The sequence below is a fragment of the Coenobita brevimanus genome, chromosome 2, assembly GCF_032717465.1.
Source record: "Coenobita brevimanus isolate Jiangsu-jjx chromosome 2, ASM3271746v2, whole genome shotgun sequence".
NCBI classification, from domain to species: Eukaryota; Metazoa; Arthropoda; class Malacostraca; order Decapoda; family Coenobitidae; genus Coenobita; species Coenobita brevimanus.
The window spans coordinates 7,447,529-7,456,130 of NC_136955.1; positions in this window are offsets into that span (position 1 = coordinate 7,447,529).

The window sequence follows — 8,602 nt, forward strand, 5'->3', positions numbered from 1 at the left end:
GTTGGAAACGTTGGAAGAGGGGGAGAGAAGTGTAGATGAGATGTGGGAGGATGTGAACAAAGTTTTGCATGAGACTGCTGAATGTACGATTGGAAGGAGACATAGCTTCAGGAGAAAGAAATGGATATCAGAGGAAACGTGGGATATGATAAAAAAGAGAGGTGAGGCTAAATTGAGGAGTGAGATGCAATGCATTGATGAACAAGAGATTGAATTAGCAAGAGCTGCGTACTGGAGTTTGAATTCAGAAGTAAGAAGGTTAGCTAGGAGAGATAAAAGAAGATGTGTGGATGAAAAGGTTGCAGAGACTGAAATCTTAATAAACAAAAATGATGGACAGAGTCAAAGAATAGCATATGAATCGATTAGAGAACTGAGTGGTAATGCAGGTAAACGCAAGGAAATACCAGTTAGAGACAGGGAAGGAAATTTATTGACCAAAGATGGAGATATTAAAAATAGATGGAAAGAGCATTTTGAGACAGTTCTTAATAGACCAATACCACCAGAAGAGGATATACCGTCTGCTCAGGAAGATTTAAATATAGAAACAGGAGAGTTGAGGCTTGCAGAAGTGGAGAAAGCAGTAAAACAGTTAAAGAATAATAAGGCACCAGTGGAGGATGGTTTTATTTCCGGAAATGTTTAAAGTGGAGGGATAGATTAATAATGATCTTGACCAAGCTATTCAATAAGATATGGGTGACGGGGTTACTACCATCAGTTTGGAAGAATGGTGTAATTGTTAAAGTTCCGAAGAAGGGAGACCTGAGTGAATGTGGTAATTGGAGGGGAATCTCTTTGTCACCGATAGCTTTGAAAGTTTACAGAAGACTGTTGAAAAATATGTTGGATACAGTGGTTGAGGGAATTAAGAGGGAAGAACATGATTGTTTTAGAAAGTGACGTGGTTGCAATGATCAGATCTTTATAGTTAGACATTTGATGCAGCAAGTTAATGAAATGAGAGTACCGTTAAGTCTTTTGTTTTGTTGATTTTGAAAAGGCTTTTTGATAGTGTTTCGAGAGAGACTATGGGGGAAGATCATGAGACATTATGGAATACCAGAGGAATTTGTGAGGGTCATTATGAACATGCATGAGGACACATTTTGTAAAGTTATGGTTGATGGTTGTCTGAGTGATTCGTTTGAAGTCAAGTCCGGAGTAATTCAAGGTGGTGTTCTATCGCCTTTACTATTTATATTGGTCATTGATTACATTATAAAACGCGTTGGAACAGAAACCGGTGCAGGTATACTTTGGGGAGAGAACAGGAAACTTTTGGATTTAGATTATGCAGATGATATAGTTTTGATTTGTGATGGGCCAGAAGAGATGCAGAGAGTGTTGGACTGTTTGGTGAGTGAAGGTCGCAAGGTGGGTTTGGTTATTAATTGTGGAAAAACTGAAATAATCAATATGAATATGGAAAATGCGCAGGAATGTGTAATTGGAGGTATGGTTGTAAAGCAAGTTGATAGGTTTAAATATTTAGGTACTTATTTAGCCAAGGATGGTTCTTTGAACTTTGAATTCGAGGAAAGGTTAAAAGAAGGCTAATCAGGCAATGGGAATGCTTAAAAATATTTGGAATAATAACAATTTCTCTGTGCATACAAAAATCAAACTTTATAAGGTAATGGTTAAGAGTATCTTAATTTATGGACACGAGTCTTGGTACAGCACAGTGACTATGGAAAATAAATTCTTGGTGTTTGAAAATAAAGCACTTAGAAGAATATTAGGAGTTAAGTGGTGGGAAAGGATACCAAAAAGTAGAATTAGAGAAATAACGGGAGTGCAGCCGATCGATGAATATGTTAGATTCTCACGATGGAAGTGGCTAGGACATGTGTATAGGAGACAGGGAATAGTACGAGGTACACCAGGGTGGGTGGCACTTGGTAGGAGAGGTAGAGGAAGGCCAAAAGAGACGTGGGTGAGGACAATGAGACGAGAAGCTGGAGATGAGTGTTGGGGAGATCTTGAGGAGTTAGCACAAGATAGGATGTGGTGGTGTGAGTTCATCGAGGCCCTATGCATCCCCGAGGGTGCCACAGGAAATGATTGATTGATTGATTGATCTTACTTCTACGATGGAACACATTCTATCCATTTCTCCTTTCTCTGAAATCTCCATTCTTGGAGATTTCAATGTTCACCACCACCTTTGGCTCTCCTCTCCTTTCACGGATCCACCTGGTGAACAAGCCTACATCTTTTCTATCCTTAATGACCTAGAGCAGCTTGTACAGCACACTACCCGTATCCCTGACCGCCTTGGAGAGAGCTCCAACATACTTGACCTCTTCCTCACAACTAATCCTTCAGCTTACTCTGTTAATCTTTTCTCTCCGTTGGGCTCCTCCGATCACAACCTTATTAACTTAACCTGTCCTATCACTCTGGTACGGCCTGTGGACCCTCCAGGGAAACGTCGTCTGTGGCATTTTGGAGCCGCGGACTGGGAGGCCCTCAGGCAGTACTTCTTTGATTTTCCCTGGAATGATTGTTGCTTCCATGGCCGTGAGCCATCTGAGTGTGCCTTTCGCATTACGGAAGTTATTCTCTCGGGCATGGAAGCATACATTCCTTTCTCATATCCTTTGACTAATGCAAGAAAGCCTTGGTTTAATCACGCTTGTTCTAATGCTGTCCACAACAAGGAGAGGGCCTACAAAAGGTACCGGAGTCAACCCACCCCTGAATCACATCATCTTTACGTTTCTGCCCGGAATCGTGCTAAGTCTGTTCTTCGCTCTACTAAAAATAATTTCATCCATACTAAATGCTCTTAACTCTCCAACTCGAATTCTTCCCGCTCCTTCTGGCACCTTGCCAAAAATCTTTCTAACAACTTTACCTCATCATCCTTCCCTCCTCTTTTCTACTCTGATGGTTCTGTAGCTATTTCTTCTACTGATAAATCAGATCTCTTTGCACAGACTTCCTCCTCCAATTCCACCTTAGACGATTCCGGTGCTGTTCCTCCATCACTTCCCCCCTCTGACTTCCTCATGGCTGACATTAAAATTTCTCCAGTTGATGTATTTTCTGCCATCACTGGCCTCAGTACTAACAAGGCATATGGGCCTGATGGGGTCCCTCATGATGTTCTCAAGAACTGTGCTTCTGTGCTTACACCCTGCCTAGGCAAACTCTTTCGCCTTTGTTTGTCAACTTGTACCTTTCCTTCTTGCTGGAAGTTTGCTCTCATTCAGCCAGTCCCAAAGAAGGGTGACCACTCCCAACCCTCCAACTATCGTCCAATTGCTTTAACGTCCTGTATTTCAAAAGTTTTCGAGTCAATTCTCAATAGAAAAATTTTAAGGGATCTTTCCTATCACAACCTTCTTTTCGATCGTCAGTATGGGTTCCGTCAGGGACGCTCCACCAGCGATCTTCTCACCTACCTTTCAGACTACTGTTCATCCTCCTTTCGGGACTTTGGCGAAAGCTTTGCCAATGCATTTGACATCTCAAAGGCTTTCAATCGAGTCTGGCATAAATCTTTAATTTCCAAACTGCCCTCCTACGGTTTCTATCCTTCTATCTGTGCCTTCATCGTTAGCTTCCTTTCTGGTCGTTCTATAGCCGCTGTTGTAGACGGCCATCGTTCTTCTAGATCTATCAACAGTGGTGTTCCTCAGGGCTCTGTCCTATCACCAGCTCTCTTCCTTTTATTCATCAATGATCTTCTAAGCTGTACATCTAACCCTATCCACTCTTGCGCTGATGACTCCACCCTTCACCTTTCCATTCTGTTCCCGCAACGCCCATCTCAACAGTTACTTCAACAAACAAGGGATGAGGCTATGGCACACCTAATGTCTGACTTGGCTCGTATCTCTGACTGGGGTAAAAATAATCTGGTTGTTTTTAATGCATCTCTAGACTCAGTTCTTACACCTATCAACCCGACAAAATCTTCCACAGGTATACCCACTAATGTTTAATAATATTCAGCTTAATCCTGCATCATCTTTGAACATGCTTGGGGTTTCATTTACTCAGGACTTATCTTGGAAAGATCATATTACATCTCTTGTAAAATCTGCTTCCAAGAGATTGGGTGTGCTAAGCCGACTCCGCTCTTTCTTTACCCCTGCACAATTGTTGACTCTATACAGGGGTTTTATCCGCCCCTGTGTGGAGTACAACTCTCATGTGTGGGGAGGCTCCCCACATACAGCTCTTCTCAATATGGTGGAGTCAAAGGCTTTTCGTCTCATTAACTCTTCTCTTCTTACTGACTCCCTTCAACCTCTGTCTCTTCGCCGCACTGTTGCATCTTTATCTCTTTTCTATCGCTACTTTAATTGCCACTGCTCCTCTGAACTGTCTGCTTGCATTCCTCCACCTCTACGACGGGCGCGTAGCACCCGTCTGGCAGCAAACTCTCATCCCTTTTCTGTCCAACTCTCTAATGCAAGAGTTAACCGTTACTCTCAGCCTTTCATTTATGCAACATGTCAGCTCTGGAACTGTCTCCCTCTGTCTGTATTTCCTGCTGCCTATGATCTCCAGTCTTTCAAACGCAGTGTGTCCAGGCATCTCAAAATGATCGGATCTTGAATTTGGCTCTCTATTGTATTTTGTTTTTCTCTTGGAGGGAACTGTTACTGCGGGCTCATGGCCTTTGGTTCCTTCTTCTCGCATAAAAAAAAAAAAAAACTATGTTTTGCTGTCACACTTTTATTTTTCTATTTATGTTTCTGTTCGTGCAATAGTTTCATAGCTCGTCAGCCTTAAGTTGGCTGAGTGTTGTCATTTTGTTGCTTATTTTTCGTATCTCTGTGGCAGAAAAGGACAATAATACGACTTTTTATTCTTTCCATAGCTTTTCCTCACGACTAGCATCATAGTCTACGTCAACGTCTGGCTACAGCCAAGCATTTAAGATAAAAAACTGTAGATATTTAGATATAGATTTTTTTTGGCAAAGTTAAAAGCATTTTTTTTTTTCCAGATTTAAAAGTAGTAGATTGTTTGCAGATTTGAAAGTAGAAGTATTACTTGCAAATGTATTATAAGTAGCAGTAGATTTTTTTGCAAGCTTAAAAGTAGTAGTTATTTTGCAGAGTTACAAGTGGTAGTAAATTTTTGGTAAAGTTAAAAGAGGAGGTAGAGCTCTTTGCAGTAAAAAGTAGATTATTTTGCAAAGTCAAAAGTAGAATTAGATTTTTTGTTATGTTAAAGGTATAAGTAAAGTTTTGGCTAAGTTACAATTAGATTTTTGGCAAAGTCATAAGCAGAAGTAGATTACTTGGAAAGTTTAAGTTGACAGACGTAGTCCCCATCAATTCCTACCAGTAGCCTCCCAGCCTCACCGCAATCTTCCAGTCAACTAAAAGGATCGGAGCTGAACATTTAATATTCCCCTCATTTTTACTCATTGGTCCTGCAACTTGAAAGGTGTATTTTTGAGGCCCATGTACTGATTCAATTTGCATTTTCTCTCGTCGTTTTAATGGCTGTTTTTTGGTCCTCTCTTTCCAACTTTGATGCTGGAAATCAGACAGCTTTTCCCACCCCCTCATCTTTTTTTTTTTTTTTTTCTGTTTTCTTATCTTTTTCCTTTTTGCAAATGTGAAGAGGAACACTATAAATCTCGTTTTTTGTTTTTTTTTAATTTGTTAATGTGGACTAATGACTTCGCTTAATTCTATTTTACAATATGGAGCTACTTTTAACTCCCTCACTAAGATTCTCTTAGCGGCTAAGCTCCCTAACACCTTTTCCTAAGCGATTTATTTTGTTTATTACCCCTTATTGTTCCCATTTGTGTAACACATATATCTTTTCAATATCGCCATGAACTGCATAAATAACGTTCAAAAGAACATTAACTAGCCACTCCTAAATATAAGTAGCTAAGGAAGAAGTGTTAGTGAGCTTTCTTAACTGCGACTGTACGTAAGTTTAAACGCCATCGTACTTTAGAGATTAATGAAGTCTTCGCTACTAGAGCTTGTATTCTCAGCGATTAAGTAAGCTCCTCAACACCTCTTCGGAACCGATTTATGTTTTAATACTGTTGGCAAATGAAGTTTTGTGCGTATTCGTGCAGAGTATGGTGATATGAGAATGATTTGTCACAGGTTTAACAAGCAAAACAAATCGCTTAAGAAGAGGTGTTAGGGCGCATCCTATACGAGCCTTTTTGTATTTTATAACTGGCATATGAAGACAATTTTAATCAACTTACGAGAGCATCTTAATAGTGAAAAAGGTTAATTAAGAAAAACATCAACTCCATCCAGGTAGTAAAGTCTATCGATACAAAGAAAAGTCGTCAAATGGAAAAGAAAAAAAAAGTAAATAATATCGCCAGGTGGAAGGGTAAATGGGGAATGATTTTATATTCTTCACTACATATTCTAGTGCCCGTTGTCTCGTCGGTTGAGGAAGCTTCCCTACACTTCTTCTTAAGCGATTTATTTTGTTTATTTCACATTACTCTCCCTGCTGTGACGCTTATATCCTTCCAATATCACCATACTCTGCATTAATAACATACATAAGAGCATTTACTAACTATTTCCAAGTATAAATCGCTAAGGAAGAAGTGTCAGGGAGCTACCTCAACCAACGACAATAAATAATTTCAAAGGCCATCGTACTTAAAAGCTTAATAAAGACTTCGCTACTATACCTCATACCAATTAATCTGGCCAGGCATGTATGGCAACACTGTTCCTGCCGAGATTCTGATTGGCTGGAGGTGTTTGTTCGATTTCGTTGTTGCTTAAAACGATACTGTCTTTATTATCAGATGTGATATTGAGTTTGTCGATAACACAATTGTCAAAAGCAATAAGAGATCCGTTAGATACTTAACAACAATGAAGTTTTCGTTGGAAAATAGAGATATGAGTCAACAAAGTATTATAACAGTCCAAGTCAAGGTCAGCATTCGAATAATTCCTTTAAATCTCTAACACTTCGTAATATAACAGAAAATTAAGGAAACCTGCCTAATCTAAGTGCTGGTATAACATTTAAATTTTAAGATCAGTCAGTACTGTGATAACAGACGATATAGAATGAAATAGTTTTCCTTTAGCCTACTTTGATTTTTCGCGATTTTTTCAAACCTCCCTCCCCGCAGAACTAGTCTTTTTATTAGAATTTTTAATTATTCAGAGTTGTGGCACGATTTAAGGATGAAGATTGATCTTAACATTTAAAAGTGTGTTATACCAACGCTTAGATTAAGCAGGTTTTCCTAATTTTCTGTTATAATAAGGAGTGTCGGAGATTTAAAGGAATTTTTCGAATGCTGACCTTGACTTGGACTGTTATAATACTTTGTTGACTCAATATATCTTCTTACGAAAATTTCATTGTTGATAAGTATATAACGGATTTCTTAATGCTCTTGACGATTGTATTGTCGACAAACTCAGTATCATTTCTGATAATAAAGAGAATATCAGTTTTAGCAACAACGAAATCGAACAAACACCTCCAGCCAATCAGAATCTCGGCAGGAACAGTGTTGCCATACATGCCTGGCCAGATTAATTGGTATGAGGTATAGAGCTTCTATTCTCGGCAACTAAGGAAGCTCCCCAACAAGTTTTTCTTACCGATTTATTTTTAATATGGCAGGATTATATCGTTTTGTAAGCTATTTATGCGGAGTATGGTGATATTACAATGATTTAAGTGACAGAAGAGGAATGCAAGGTGTGATATGCAAAATAAATCGCTTGGGAAGAGGTGTTAGGGAACTTCCTAAACCGATGAGACTACGGGCCTCGATATCTCGCATACACCGATAAAAACGTATTGTGATAGCAGGACTAGATCATAAACGTTACTGCAATAAGAAATAGGCTGAAGGCACGGAGAATAGGACCTAAAAGTAAATAAATAAGTAAAAATAAAATAATACCTTTGCAGAAACGAAGGTGCTGATTATAACAACAGTACTAAAAAATAAAATCTTTTCGCTAATAGCTCGCTTAACTCATGATAAAAAAATATCTGTCGTTATGAGTGTATGAAATGCTGCACTTTTTTAGATGTTAATTAAGGTAGAGGACGTGTCTAATTTGACCTCAGCACTACAATGACATGCTTTTATTCATTTCAAAACACAGACTTACTCCTGGCTGACTAAGATCGCCTGGTGATTGTTGCCATAAAATTATAGACGTCTCCCTTGCTGGAGTTAATGGTACAGTTGGCTACATATGAACCTGGGACAGCATCAGTGTATGACAGAGATCTAGCATTTCTTACACTTGACAGCCTTAACAAAATCTACATGTTCATTGGTGGCACTGATTTGAATGAACAGAGGTGTCAAATATTAGTTGAAATGACCAAGTGACTGTGATGCATGAACGTCCGAAATTGTAGCTAGACCTCTGCATACACTGTCCCAGGTTCGTGTGTGGCCAACTGTACATATATTAACACTTTCAGGCTCTTATTACTCACTGTCCATTGAGTAAAACCGTTTGGGATTAGCACCTATTAAGTATTGCCGAAGACGCAACGAATTCTCTATGGGGATTGATTCTTTCAGTCAGAGAATGTATACAGTTTTTAATTATCGTTATCGCCACATTAGAATATAAAATTTATG